This window comes from Mustela putorius, unplaced genomic scaffold, assembly GCF_011764305.1.
Source record: "Mustela putorius furo isolate JIRA1106 unplaced genomic scaffold, ASM1176430v1.1 tig00000873_pilon_pilon_pilon, whole genome shotgun sequence".
Classification (NCBI taxonomy): Eukaryota; Metazoa; Chordata; class Mammalia; order Carnivora; family Mustelidae; genus Mustela; species Mustela putorius.
In genome coordinates this window covers 76,777-91,683 of record NW_025421504.1, presented here as the reverse complement: position 1 = coordinate 91,683, position 14,907 = coordinate 76,777, and the positions used below count along the sequence as shown (strand labels likewise).

Sequence of the window (14,907 nt, the reverse complement as noted above, 5' to 3'; positions counted from 1 at the left end):
GTGGGCCATGGCCCTTTCCTGGAGAAACCAGCTGCTCCCATAAAAAAAAAATGTGGGGCTTCTGTAGGACAGAGCACTGCTTGGCCTTAAGTGGTGGCCCACTGGTACCTGTCGCAGCACAGTGAACCTTGAAAACACGCTCTTAAGTGGAAGGAGCCAGACACAAAGGCCACGTGTCGTGCGATCCCACTGATATGAAGGATCCGGTGCAGGGAGATCCAGCAGGCTGTGGGGACCTGGGTCTGGGGAGTGGGGAAGGGGATGAGTGCTCACGGGTATGGGCTTTCCTCTCTCGGGGGATGACAGTGCTCTGGAGCTAGAAAGAGGTGGCGCTTGCACGACATTGTGAGTCGTACACTTTTAAGTGGTTGGCAGTTCATTTTTAAAACTTTTTATTAACATGTATTATTAGCCACAGGGGTGCAGGTCTGTGAATCGCCAGGCTTACACTTCACAGCACTCACCAGAGCACATACCCTCCCTGATGTCCATAACCCCACCCCCTCTCCCTCCCCCCGCCCCCCCACGCAACCCTAGGTTTGTTTTGTCAGATGAAGAGTCTGTTCTGGTTTGTCAACAGTCAATTTTATATGTGGATTTTACCGGACTTAAAAAGAAAAGCTGTTTGGAGAGTTCCCTGAGGCCCGAGCACCAGAGACCCACAGGGCTGCACACCTCTCCTTCGTTTACTGGACACTAGAAAGGACCGCAGGCTTAGCTTGTGACTTGGAATCTGCCCTTTCCCCTCTGGCACTGACGCTTGCAAGAGGTGGACCCAGGACAGGAGGAGGCAGAGCCAAATAGGAGGAGGCGGAGCCAGGACAAGAGGCTCCGAAAGGTGGGGAGCACCATAGGGGTCAGAGCTGGGTGTGGGCCTGAGTCACTTCCAGAGCCTGGGGACAGCTCAGGGCATGACAGCTTCCCCTGCCCCACACCCCACGGTGGGGTCGTCATGCTCAGGGGACATCCAGTGAGGCTGGACAGAGGCTGCGGAGCCAGGCAAGGGGCTCAGTCCAGAACTTCTGTGCCAACAAGACAGACAGTTTAGCAAGCAGGATATTTCCAGACGACGCAAGCTGCCTGCAGCCGACCCCAGGACTCTGCCTGGTGCCGTGGTAACTGGGTGACTGTGGGCTGTCTCCACGGCAGTGACCCCTCCCGATGCCACTCTAGAGTCCTCATTAGTTTGAGGGACATGTTTGGGGTTGCTGTGGAGCTGGACCCACAGGGCGGCTGAGGCCAGAGACTTCAGACTCCTGATGTCAGAAGTAAATTAAAGGCAGGTGAAGAATGAGTGTGTGCTGTGGGGGCCGGCCGGGACCACAGGATGATCGTGGCCTCACGGGGCCAGGCAGCTTTGTTGGCTCTCTTACAGCTGACAGGCAGCCCCAGTAGGCAAATACCAAGAAAATTGTGATGAGGCAGAGGATTGTTGACCAAATGTGGACAAAAAAGGCAGCAGGCCTGAGAAAAGACTACAACGGGCAAACAGCAGGACCGCTGACCCCAGCCCTCACTGGGCCCTGGCCGGGGGCTTCCCACGATGACGGGGAAACTGGATGGAAACAGCACACTCACCCTCTGGAGTGGGCACTGTCTCCTGAGGAGGCTGAAGGTTCCTGCACCGGCCACACAGGAGTCCCAAATGGCCTTCCTCCCACCAGCACCCTACCCCGATTCTGCATACCTCAGAGAGGACAGCATCAAGTGGGCACTCCAGAAGGCCGCAGCTGTGCCGGGGGGGGGGTAATTCTGGGGTGCCAGATGTCATGGTTGTCACCCTGGGCGGGACGGAGGGCTTGTCCCAGAGAAGACAGGCTGTGAGAATGTCACCACAGATCAATAAAAGCACAGTCAAGGTGCAGAGACATGGGGTGCTGTCTGGAACAGGTACCGTCAGGTGGGCAATGGGCTTAGACCTGGAAGATTGAAACCAAAGCATTTGGAAGTCATGGGTGATGCCAAAGGAGTGACAAAGAGGAGCTAAGGACCCCGCCTGGAAACCACTGAGTAGAAAGGCCAACACGGTTGTGCCACTCAGCAAGATAGCCTGTGTTTCCTAGTGCCCAAGGTCAAGGATCCACAGTGGGGAGTTGTCTTAGAGTCTCACCCTATATGTGGTCGGCCCACATGACCCTGGCCCACAGAGGTCATACATAGCAGGGAAAGGAGTCGGGAAGGGCCTGAAGGTGGGCACTTCCAACATTCAGCTGTGTTGTGTGTGGTCTGGAAGCCCTGTGTGACATTGGGTCAGAGCTGGCTGCGAGAGCCTGGCGATGGGACCTGGAATCTCTGCTACAAGACACCCCCCAGGTACAAGGTGGCCATGACGTGCAGAGTGAGAGCAACGTCTTGTAGCCAAGTGCGCTCCATTCGCTCTGAAGCTTTATCAGGAGCTGCTGCAGGTACAGTGTCAGCTCTGTCCCCAAAGGGCTTGCCGCCAGTGTCTTCAAGTGCTGTCCACAGAGCCCTGGCCCTCGAGGCGTGGCTCTGTGCCTTCTGTGTCCTCATAGGGACTGAACAAATTGGAACAGATTTCCTACCTGCAGGACTCATCAGAAACTAGAACATGCAAGTATTCCTTGTGAGTCTCCTTAAGCCATAGGGAGGCTGGGCTAGGACAGGCTGTGAGGCCTGGCCTGGTGGTGGACACCCCTCCCCTGGATATGGGTTTAGTGATCCGATACTCCTGGGTGGAGTGTGGCCCTATATGCCCGCTGGAGCTGGGTCAGAGAAAGGGCAGCTTCCGCCTGCCTCTTGGATCAGCAGCCATGGTGTAGGAGGCTCAGGTAGCCTGTGGGAGGGTTGGATTGGGTTGGCCCAAGGCCTCCCACTAACAGCCAGTTTCAGACCCTGGTCATGTGAAGAGCTGCTGTGGCTGTGGGCCCTGGCCTGGACGCCAGACTGGACTGACAGCACAACCCTAACCCTCTCAAGCTGAGCTCCCACATTCCTGACCCACAGACACAGTGCAGCTAGTAAACGTGCATTATTGTGTCGTTCTGCAGAAATGGCTCATAGACAGACCTGGCACAGAGGTTTGGATTTTGTTCTGGTGGGACTGCGGGCGTGTCGGGGGCTGTCAGGCACAGAAGGAGCGTGATGACGAAGAGTCAGTGAAGAATTGGAGAAGCCTCGCGACAGCAAGGACGCCAGGGCTGCAAGCAGTGTCGTGTGAGACAGTGAGCCTGGAGCAATAATTCCTGTCCAGGACAGCTCCTTCCTGCGCCTGCCTCCCGGCCTTGCTGAGACACGGCTCAAGTGTGGATTCAGGCGGACAGGGCTGGAGAAGGGAGCTGTGCTCTCGCAGGCCACTCCCACCTCTGCGCACCTGTGCTGGTCCGTAGGGATGACGTGAGCCTTCGCTTTGCTCCTGTTGGCAAAGCGTCACAGTGAACGTGATACAAAGCATAGTCCTACTGTTTATGCCCAATTATTTTAATTCATATGTCAGGGGCACTGGGGTGGCTTAGTCTGTGAAGCCTCTGCCTTCGGCTCAGGTCATGATCCCAGGGTCCTGGGATAGAGCCCCATATCAGGCTCCCTGTTTGGCCGGAAGCCTGCTTCTCCCTCTCCCACTCCCCCTGCTTGGGCATCTCTCTCTGTCTCTCTCTCTGTCAGATAAATAAATAAAGTCTTAAAAAAAAAAAAGAAGAAATCAGAAAAAGTTTGTGGTTGTGTGGAGGCTCCAGGACTGGCAGAACAACCCCCCTAGGCCCCAGAATAAGGAGGGAGAAAGGGTGTAGAGGAGTAGGGTGGGGAGTCAGAGAAGCAGAGATGCTCATGTCTGCTGAGGAGGAGGCCCGACTTGGGAGAGCTGCGAACAGGTTAGTCAGGAGAGAAAGCGCCAGAAGAGCAGAGCACACCTGAAAGCGGGTGCTCACCACGTGGACGGCTGTAACACAGACAGACACTAAACCACGTGGACGGCTGTAACACAGAAACTAAACCACGTGGACGGTTGTAACACAGAACTGAACCACGTGGACGGCTGTAACACAGAACTGAACCACGTGGACGGTTGTAACACAGAAACTAAACCACGTGGACGGCTGTAACACAGAACTGAACCACGTGGATGGCTGTAACACAGAACTGAACCATGTGGATGGCTGTAACACAGACAGACGCTAAACCACGTGGACGGCTGTAGCACAGACACTAAACCATGTGGACGGTTGTAACACAGACCGACACTAAACCACGTGGATGGCTGTAACACGGACACTAAACCACGTGGACGGTTGTAACACAGACACTAAACCACGTGGATGGCTGTAACACAGACAGACGCTAAACCACGTGGACGGCTGTAACACAGAACTGAACCACGTGGACGGCTGTAGCACAGACACTAAACCATGTGGATGGTTGTAACACAGACAGACACTAAACCATGTGGACGGTTGTAACACAGACACTAAACCATGTGGATGGTTGTAACACAGACAGATACTAAACCACGTGGACGGTTGTAACACAGACAGACACTAAACCACGTGGACGGCTGTAACACAAACTGATGCTAAACCATGTGGACGGCTGTAGCACAGACACTAAACCATGTGGATGGCTGTAACACGGACACTAAACCACGTGGATTGCTGTAACACAGACACTAAACCACGTGGATGGCTGTAACACAGACACTAAACCGCGTGGACGGCTGTAACACAGACAGACGCTAAACCACGTGGACGGCTGTAACACAGACACTAAACCACTGGACGGCTGTAACACAGACACTAACAAGTGCCAGCGAGCATGGAGACTGGAGCTCGTGTCACTGGTGGCATGCCATAACACAGGGTGCCACAGTGAAAAACCTGGTGGTTTTTCAGAATATTAAACACGGACTGACGTACAACGCTGTCATTCCATTCCTAGGCATAAGCCCAAGGGAAATGAAAGCATGTGTCCGCACAAGACTTGAACATAGCATTATTCGTAAGTGCTAAAAAGTAGGAACAACCCAAACGTGCACCCGTAGCCAGAGAGAGGAAACACGGTCTCTCCACACCGTGGACCATTACTCAGCAGAGATGTGCTGTCAGGCATGGCTACGTGGGTGAACCCTGAAGATGTGCTGGGTGGGAGGGGCCAGGCGCAAAGGGCCACATACCATGGGCTCTGCTAGTGGGACGTGTCCAGGACAGGTGAGTCCGCAGGGTGGAAAGTAGACGCCAGGCTGCCGGAGGCTGGGGGGGTCTGGGGTCTGTCGACAGCAGTATGGGTCTTCCCTGTGGAGGAACGAAACGCTCTGAGGCTGGACAGCGGCGACGGGCACACTGTCCGTGGGAGGCCACGGAGTCGTACACCGCAGATGAGTGGATCTAATGGTGTGTGCTCTCTCAGCGGAGCTGTCTGAAAAAGAGGACAGAGGCAGAAGTCAAAAGGGACGAAAAAGAAGAGGAAGCTCTTGCAGAGCCAGAGTCCAGGTAGAACCACAAGTGAAAACAGGAACATGTGACACAAACAGCGCTGGGCGGGGTGTGGCCTGGTGGCCGCGGCCCGGGCAGCCTCCCTCAGGGCCAGGGGAAGCCTGCCCCTGCATGCGGGACGGGTTTCCGCTCTGCCCACCGGCCCGCAGAGAAGGAGGCCACGCCACGCGTGTGTGCTGGGGCGTTTCGTTCAACCAAAATGATGAGCTCGCTCCAAGCTGTGCCCTACCTCCCAGCTCTTAGACCAGCTCGGATTTGAAAGAGGAGGTGCAAAGTTCGCTTTCTGCGTGTGTGTGGCCTTCCCACAAAGGAAGCGGGGACCCGGTGTAAGGACTTGGACAAGGTGCACCTCCCCGTCCAAGGCGGCGTGGCAGGACGAGGTTCTGCTGAGTTTGGGGAGGGGGTGGGAATGGCAGGGTCTGTCGCGGACCCGTGAGGGTGGCGGCCAAAGCACGGGAGTCCGTGGGGAATAGGAGAGAAAAGAAGCAGGGGATCTCGCCGCAGCCACGTGGCCCCAGCAGCACGCCCCAGGGCTCCGGGAGGGCCGAGCCCAGAAGGGAATCCAGAAGGACCCGGGGGCGGGGGGTGGGGGAGCAGCGAGGAATCGGCGCACGCAGGAGAGGGAATGCCGGGACAGTCGACACCAAGGGAGAATCACTGATCCGGAGGCTGTGTTGTGTCTTTAGGAGAATTTCGGAAGCCTGGGAACGTGGAGTGTGGACGGCTTGCCTTGAGGCCGGCAGGAAGGACGAGGTGTAGACGCTTGGTCCGGGTTCAGAAGCCGCGGACCCTGCCGGTGGAAACCCTGTAGCAACCGGAGATGTGGGACAGGACGCTGGCACCTGCTGGGAAGGAAGAAGGTGCGGATGCGGCAGCGTGCGCATTGCTAACTGGACGGAAGACGGCCCACGGGCCCCTGATGGCCAGGCCTGGACACCGGCAGGGGGACTAGCTGGGGCGTGGCTGGGCAGTGCTGTCTGGAAGTAGAATTCTGACTCTGCCACCCGGGGTTCCAGCCGAGTGGGACACATACCCTCCTCGAGAGCCCAGGCCTTCCCGACTTGCCTCCAGGGTCCCGGTCAGTGGGCGCCCCGGGCTGGCCATGGGACAGACTAATGGCCGAAATGGACTGATATGCATTAAATAAGTTACATTTCACGAGTTCTTAAATATTCAAAAATAAAGAGGAACAGTCTCCCAGTGACCCCTGGAGGATGTCATTGTTCTCATCATTCTAGAAATGAGCAAATAAGGTGAAAAGCAGGTGTTGATCCCGCCTCTCCTGGGCGGGTTGTAACCCACAGTTGACACGGGGGTGCTTCCCAGAGGGAGGGCAACCCCGCAGCAGGCGGCGGCGAGGCCGGAAGCCCACAGCCCGCGGAACACAATGCCGCTGGGCTCTTGGGCAGCGGGCCGAAGCCAGGGTGTGCGGGAGCCTGCAGGGCCGGCAGCCTGGCTCCTTCAGCGAGAGAAAGGAAAGAGAGGGAAGAAGAGCGTGGTCTGTACAGTTGAGGCGCGCTGACGAATTCGCGGTTCCTCGTCCTTGTGGGGACTGAGACACCTGGGAATTCTGGATCCGGACCCTCGACTTTAAGGTTGCTAAATTTTTAGGTGATAATGGTACTCAGGTTAAAGGGGGCCAGAGTCCTGACTTTAGCACTGACAGACGAGCCGTGTGACGTGTGGGATCTGCTTCATCGCAGACGGAGGGAGCGGAGCACGGAGCGGGCAGGCCGCAAGCTGGTGATTACTGAAATCGGGTAATGGGGTGGTGGAGTTTATGACTCTGTTTCCTCAAGCTTCTGTTGGAAATTGTCCGTAATAAAAACATTCAAACCCTGATGCCCCACGGAGCTTGCATTCCAGTGTCCTGTGCCTGTTTGGGAGGCAGACAGCTAAGAAAACGGTGTCATCCAGGAAGACAAGGGGATGTGTAGGGGCTTCTTGCTGAGTCATGCGGAATGTGGCCTGAGAAGCGGAGCCTCCAGGGGCGGGAGCCGGGACTGGAGTGGCCCAGAGCCCTCGGGGACCTCAGCCTCCAGGTGGGTGGGGTGTGGAGCCCTTGGCTCCATTGGGCCGGGGACGCTTCTGGGAGTTTTGATCAAGGCCAAGGAAGACCAGCCGACTGGAGTTCAGCCAGTGAACCAGGCAGAGTTGATGTTGGCAGGTGTGTGTTCGGGGCGAATCTGGGGATGTCCAAGGCAGACGGACCTCATTCCGAAGCTGCCAGGGATTGCTGGGGTCATAGTCAGGGGAACCAGCCTACAGAGTGCCCCGTCTGCCTCTCTGGGTCCCCTTGGCAACCCCTACTGTGGCTGTGTCCTCTGCTGGTCCTGTGGCCAGCACGCTGTCCCCGCCCACAGCATCCAGAGCAGAGGAAGCCAGCCCCACACGACCTCCAGCCCCTTCCCACCTGTGCGGGGACAAGGCTGTAGGAAGCGCAGTCTGAGACGAGCCAGCCAAGCCCTTGGGCTTCGTGACAAGCCCAGGAATATTTCAGTGAAGAGGCGATTTCACATCTGAGTGACTGAGGTCAGACGGCTGCCAGCAGACGGCTCCCCTGGGCCCTCGATGCGTCACTCCCAGCCGCTTTTCCTGCCGCACCCCTGGGTTCCGGGCAGCCCAGGACCTTGGAGAACTGAATCTAGCTCCGTCTCGGGGACCTCGGAGGCCTGAGCTGGAAATGTGCTGAGAGAATAAATTGCAACACAGTGAGAGACGGGGCTGCGTCGGCACATTCTGAGCCTGTGCTTGGTGCCATGCAGCGTCGCGTTCAAGCAGAAATGTGCAGGCACCAGCAGGAAACATCTGGGTGGGGTGGGCAGCACGGGCCACACGAGGAGAACCAGATCTGTGCCTGCAGCCCTCCGTCCAGCACCCGCAGCTGATGGAGGCCGGGCTGAGCCCTGCTTGGGGGGGTGCCCTGCAGTGGAACCCAAGGGGGCCGCCCTGGGTCCGATCTCAGTACTCGACTCATCTCGGCTCCTGCAGGAAGCTCCCTCTCTCGGGGAGTTTTGGGCTGTGGTTGGAGGTGGCCTGCGCTGTGAACCCTAGATTCTGTGCTATTCGAGAAGGGCTTCCTTCTGTTTCCAAATGGATTCGCTTGTTTGTGCCAAACGAATGAACCCTCCTTGGGCTCCCACTTTCCACCCCATGCTCTGCTGGACACTGGGGACGACATAGCTACAGGGACAGTCGGGCCTGGGCAGTGTGGCCTGAGTGGGTCTGTCTACTCCTCGAAACATCCCCTTGTCTCCGTCTCACAGATCAGAAACCGAGGGCAAGTTGATGGTGTGACCGGTGTGGTGGGGCCACTCGGGGCTGTGTGAGTCAGCAGGACCGGCACCCACGTCTGACCCCAGGTCTTGGAGCTAAGCTGGTGGCCATCAGGCTCCATGTAGGTCCTCTAATCCCCTGCCCTTGCCATGGACAGTCGCTGGGAGCGCATGTCCCCTCCAGGAACGCAGAGCAGATGGTGGAGTGTGTGGGTCAGAGTTCAGGACCAGGCACGGCTGCAGCCCGCTGGACTGGGTCCAGCCGATCACACAGAAGTTTGAGGCTCACCTCCGCTCATTTCTCAGAACACGAAGCAGTGAGATTTACTGTTCGGATGATTGTAAAAAGAAAGTGGTGGGTTCGAGCCCCATGGAAGGTGGCCTGTTCTCTTCCACGTGGTGCTGCCCTGGTTCTGAGGGAGGCCTGGGCGTCGACTCCAGTGGAAATAGCCTGGTTCTCAGACAGGGTGCTTATCAGTTTATCCCGGCCGAACACACGAGATCCAGGTCCTGGAGGGGGACACGCTTCCCCCGGAAATCCAGAAAACCAACTCCTCAACTCTGAGTTTTGTGGACCAGTTAAGTGTTCCTCCCACTACCTGAGGACTGAAGCCTATTGACTTTTCATTTTGCCAAAAAAACTAAAAAATAAAGCAAGCAATGGCCAGCACTACCATGGTCACCACTTGAGAGGAGTGAAAAAAATGAGGAAGACACCTCAGAACTAAGTGTGCTGCCCGCCGAAGCAGCCAGCAGCCCTCACTGCCGGGGACCTACAGCTCTGCCCTGCGTCCCCTGCCAGCAGTGGCCAGTGGCCAGGCCCCGCATGTGGGTGCTGGTCTGTGACATGTTCAGGGATGAGGCCTGGAAGCTCCTTGCGGATCCTTTGTTTGGCAAGCGCTCTGTGCCCTTCAAAGAGCTCCTGCCATGACAGGGTGGCTGGGTCTCTCCTGGGCAAAACCCGGGCACTGCCGTCATTGCTCGCTTGGGGGCCCGCTCCTGAAAGCTGCTCCATGGTGGGTTGTAGCCTGCCCGCTGTCCTCTGGGGTGGGCGGAGAAGCCCACACTGCTGCTGGGGGCAGGGACTCTCACCCACACCCTTCTCGTAGCAAGACTGTCCCCTGCCGCTGTCTGGGGCAGGGGTTTCGGCTCAGCCACACCTCCACATCACCCCAGCTGCCCTGGAAAGCTCGGGTCTGGGGTTGACCCTCCTAGGGGTGGTCCCACAGGCAGGGGTCCCAGGCCCCGGAGGCCTTCCAGGGTTCCAGAACAATTGTGTGAAGCGTTCGTTCCTTTGACCCATTTGCTGAGCCGTACTGTTGTGCTGAGACACTCCTAGCTGGCACCAGCTGGCCGTGTGCTGGCCCAACACGTGTTTCTGGGAAGTGGACGCCCGAGCCATGAGCTTCTGTGTCACTGCTGACTCACCCCAGTCGTGGCGCTACTCCTCTCGTTAGACCGACTCCGTCCACTGAAACTTTCTCTGATTTCCCAACACCCTTGCATGCTGCATCTTGGACAGTTCAGGGACAAGGTGACGCCGTGCAAAGGGGCAGATCACGGACCTGAGTGGGGGTCGAGGGAGGGTCCGTTCACCTCAGAAGCCTCAGAGTTCTGATATGGTGACCACAGCTGCCGTGGACTTTACCAGCGGTCGTGACGGTTTTCCAGGGACACTATGCTGTGGTTTTCCAGATCCCAGCATCCAGCCCCGAGAGGACCCGCGAAGAGTGCTCGCCAGTGCGTGTGTGTCGGCCTGTTGTCGTCCACTCAGCTCAGCTGCTCTTGTCCGGTTTGCTGACCCGCCCCCCAGACACCGGGTTCTTGCACCTGGGGCACTGCAAGGGGACATGGGCAACGGCCCAGGGTGCCCGGAGCTGCCGGAGACTGCCAGCCCCAGGAGGCCCCCCCAGTGAGTGGAGGCCAGGGGTCTCTGCTGTGGGGTTACGTTTTCTCCCCTTCCCACCCTTTTCCCTTTGCGAGGGGATCAGTCCTCACAGCCCACTCTCAGGGGCGTGTTTCTCGGGGTGCCTGGCTGGTCCCGTCGTTGGAACGTGTGACTCTTGTTCTCACGGCCGTGAGTTGAGGCCCATGTTGAGTGTAGAGATAACCTGAAGAAATAAACTTAAAAATAAAAAGGCTGCATGCTTCTTTTAAGGTTTACACTGTTCTTGGTCACGGGTTCACGCTGGTACAAACAGAGCCTGGGATTCGTTTTTGCACCGAGGCGGTATCTTGTCGCTTGTCCCTGGCATAAGGGCTTTGACTGGCTTTCTCCTTGACACGCATCTAGGATGTAAATGGAATTGAACAGACATAATTTGTACACATCAGTTTTTACACTGGTCGACAAATTGCTAGATGTGGAATCGCCAGGTCAGAGTTCACGCCGCCGCCTATGACCACCAGCCACGGGGTGGGCGCCCCAGCCCTGCCCCAGCCCTGCCCCCAGAGCACAAGCTCTGGGCTTCTGCTAATCAGACAGACGAACAGTAACAGTTTCTCAGGGGTGTTTCGGTGCTCATCTCTCTTCTTCTGAGTTAAGCATCTGAGGTTAAGGGTCTCCTACGTTCACGGGCACGGGCACTTCTTCCTCTAGTGGCCTTAAGCTCACTTATGGGCCAGGGCTCGTGTGTAAGGACCAGCCCATCAGCGGCTGGGAGTAGTAGTCTGTGTGTCTGTCTTTTCACTTTGTGTGGTAGCTGTTTGGACCATGAGTTTTTAGGGAAACATTTTTGTCTCTTCTTTTGTGGCCTCTGGATTTTGTAGGCTATAAGAGGCTTTCCTGTGTTTTCTTCTAAGGCCTCACATTTATGTTTCCAGCCCTCTGAGGGTCGTACCGCTGTCTGCTGTCGTGTGTGCCTAGTCTCTGGGGGTTGCCTGTCTATTTACAGTGTGGTTTCCAGCTGCCTTTGGTGGCATCTGGCCCGTGCCCCAGCATCCTGTGTGTGTCAGTGGGCTCCGGCCTGGCATCTGTCCTTCGCATCTGGCGTGTGCTGAGACGGAGGCCCCTGATGTCTGTCCCATCCCCACTCTGCAGACTGGTGCCTCAAGGCATGGGGAGCAGGTACCTCCCTAGTGTCTGCTGCCAGATGGCTTTGCCCACTCCTGCTGCCTCAGCGCCCCATCAATGTCCCCGCCTCCTCCCAGGGTGAGCTGAGCAGGAATATCTAGAGGACGAGATGTCCAGGACTTATCTATGTGCCCACATCTCAAGAGCTACCATGTTATCTGGGGCTCACAGTGGTGCCCCGTGGCACCATGGGCCGAGATACTCATCTTGGCGAGGAACAAGTTTTCGGTTAGAGTTTTGCTAGGTCGGTCTTTGACCTGAGATGCAGTTCCTGGTCCTTCCCCACTGCTCCCAGCACCAAGTGCTTGGCAGAAATGGGGGTGCTCCTGGCCTCCTCCCTGCCCAGGAGTGCCCTGCTGTTGCTCACCTAGGAGCCCATGTCCCCTGCTCAGACATCACTCTGCCCAGGACCTTCCCGACCCTCTGGGCAGACTGCTCGGCCTTCTCACGCTCTGGCCAGGAACGACACGGAAGCATTCCGTGTCCTCATCAGCCCAGCTGAGCCCTGAGCACTTGGAGGCAGAGCTGGGCTGCTTCTCAGGGACCCCGAGGCTCTGCAAGTGGGGGAGGGCATCATGGATGTAGAAGCATCACGAATCACTGGCACTCACTCGAGGGAGCTGCCCGCACACACAGCTTGGTTGACTCTCCGGGTCTGGTGGCTTGTGGCGTTGTGTTTCCTCGGTACCTGCTTTTGCGTCTCTGAGTCGGTCTTGCAGGTAGCCACACGCCAGAGGCGAGCGGTGACGGCCATCTCCTGGCACTGGGGAGTGTCCGTGTGGCCCTCCCCAGGCCTCATGTGTCCTTCCTGTGCCATCCGTGGCCCACAGCCTGCTCACCAGGGCCCATGCTGGGCAAAGTGTGGTGGCGGTAGGTCATTCTCTCCGAGGGCCCTTGTCTCCTGGAGCCTCTCACTGTCTCTCCCCTCCCTCCCCCCAGCTCATGGCCAACAACCCCCTTGGGTATGTCAGTGGCTCTTCGCTTTTCCTGCTTGGGGTGTCGGTCTCCTGCTGGGAGCTCCGGAAAGTCAGTATGTGCTGCCGACCCACCCCGTTTCCCGAGCTGGCTTCTGGCACGGGTTAGATGAGCCGGTATGTGGGGCTTCGGCAACTGTGGGGGCGTGCTGTTCTCTGGGCACAGGTCGAGGTGGGACACAGCAAACCCATATCCCCTGCTGGACCCACACAGGCCACGGGGCCCAGAAGCACCGTCTCTTCACTGTGCTGACCCAGCAACCCGCCCAGCCTGCTGTCTGAGGTTTGCCTGGAGCCTTGGGCGGAGGCTGTGGGACGGTGCCGAGGGGCCAGGGGTCTGGATCACGTGGGGTCAGTGAGAGCAAACCTGTGAGTCCAGGAGGCCCTCCTCATCGAGCTGCCTTCACAGGAAGCCCTACCGTGCATGGGTCACTAGGGTAGTGCACAGACCAAGGCCTGCGGGCCGCAGGGCCCTGGACTGGACCTTCAAGCATGTGCGGCCTAGAGAGGGGCTCTCTCCAGAAACCAGTCACTCAATTTAAGCTACTTCCCGAAAAGACGAGTTTCATAAACACATGTCTGTCCTGTATGGGCTGTGATTTCTGCACAACGGTGAGGCCTGCGTATGGTAGCTTTGCTGTGTCAGCCCGTGTAACACCCGGAGGACCAGCGTGACGCGAGAAGGGAAGGTGGACCGGAGGGCTGCCTGCCTCGCTCAGCAAGACGGCCGATTGGGTCTGTCTCCTGTTATCAGGGAGTTCCAACTCAGTCCTCCTCAAAATACCACGCTGGTGGTAATGAGTGAGAACAGTTTCTCCAAAAGGAAAAACACCAAGCTTAAGACCCGGAAGTTTCCATCTGTCGTAGTATGGGTCCGATGACAGAGTGGGGATTTGCCTGGGCAGGGAGGGGGAGGGTCCGCCGGGCCAGGAAGCCCCACCCTGCCCACCCCTCTCCCCACTTCCCTTCTGTCGCTGGTGTGGTTGAAGGGCCAAGGACTCGCGGGGGAGCTGGAGGGTAGCGGCACTTACCAGGAGCAAGGGTGCACTTGTTCTGCTGACCCGCGTTCTATACATGACGTGGCCCCCAAGAATGTCAAGGCAGAGCCAGACTAACACGAGAGATTCGTCTGGGATGCTGAAGGGCCTCGCAGACACTGCTGTGGGATCACTCTCTCCTCCCTCCTCTGATGTGACCGCAGAACCTCGCTCCCCTCTCCCTGGACCTCACAGCTCCTCTTGAGGGTCCGAAGGGACTGGGCTGCCTGTGGTGGTCTTGTCCACTCAGTCAACAAACACTGTCACCTAGAGCTTGGGATCAAGATACCCCCACCTGCATCACACTCAAGAGAGGCCCCAGGAAGTTGTGCGGTAGAGGGGAGGGTCCCAGGCAGGGGTGGGGCCCTGGGGTTGAGGGAGGATCCTATGAAGGGGTGGAGCCCTGGGATAGAGTGGGGGGTCCAGGCAGGGGTGAGGCCCTGGGGTAGAAGGAGGCTCCCAGGCAGGGGCACCTGGGCTGCTGGTTGGGTTAAGCATCCCACTCTGGATCTCAGCTCAGTCTCTGTCTGGGGATTGCGAGCTCAAGCCCCAAGTTGGGCTTCAAAAAAAAAAAAAAAAAGCGGGAGCAGTCTGAAAGGCCAGGGCGGGTGAGAGTCCTGCCCCCCCCCCTTGCCCCGAGCCCCACTGTCCAGGAGCATTCTGCACGTCCCTGTGTATATGTTTTTCTATCTGGGCTTCTGTTTCTCACCCAGATCTCAAGCAATTCCCCTCTCTCCCTAGGGAATGTCTTCCTACAAAGCCCGCTTCTCTCCCACCCTGGAAATGTGCGTGACGCCTCTCCCTCCCGCGGGCCGCGGGCCTTGGAGCGCCATCGCCTTGCCATCTCCCCCGCCTCTGGGCTGCCCATCCTGTCTGCCCCTGGCACTGGGGCCGCTGTCCCCCGGCTGGGGCAGAGAAGGACGTCACAGCGGTGCTGTCGACCGAGGTGGTCTGTGTTCCAAGCCACGCTCGTCAGGAGAGAAGAAACACAGGCAGAAAGATGATAAATAGACAGTTTTTCTGGAACTTGACAGCCATTGGCTTCAGACACAAACCTCACATTAGTAAGAGCGAAGCTGTCGTGTTTTCACGAGACCGAAAAGACAC

At 57.7% G+C, this 14,907-nt stretch overlaps 1 long non-coding RNA gene across 1 annotated transcript; it reads right to left on the bottom strand.

Annotated features, from left to right (window-relative positions):
• Positions 1-527: 527 nt before the first annotated feature.
• On the bottom strand, positions 528-14,275 carry LOC123393508. Its single transcript, XR_006608281.1, has 3 exons — positions 13,795-14,275; positions 5,123-11,005; positions 528-3,373 (listed from the first exon to the last, which is right to left on the bottom strand). It is a non-coding gene; the product is annotated as an uncharacterized LOC123393508 (long non-coding RNA).
• Positions 14,276-14,907: the final 632 nt, after the last annotated feature.